Consider the following 282-nt stretch of genomic DNA (forward strand, 5'->3'; position numbering starts at 1 on the left):
TCTATTCATGTACATTTTGACGAATCTTCTCCAAAGAGAAGAGAAAGGTCTTTTCTGATGATATTTTAGGAACACTTGATGAGGTGCCAAACTAGGACATGAATGGGATCCAACAAGAAATGGAGCAAACAGTAGCAGAGCAACATCAGGATATGCCTATCGCGTGGAAAACAAAGAAGGATCATCCGCTTGATAAGGTACTAGGTGATATATCTACGGGGTGGTAACCCGTAGTTCTTTACGAAACTTTTGTAATTTTGTTGCATTTGTATCTCAAATAGA

The sequence above is a fragment of the Lupinus angustifolius genome, chromosome LG11 (genome assembly GCF_001865875.1).
Source record: "Lupinus angustifolius cultivar Tanjil chromosome LG11, LupAngTanjil_v1.0, whole genome shotgun sequence".
In the NCBI taxonomy this organism is placed as follows: Eukaryota; Viridiplantae; Streptophyta; class Magnoliopsida; order Fabales; family Fabaceae; genus Lupinus; species Lupinus angustifolius.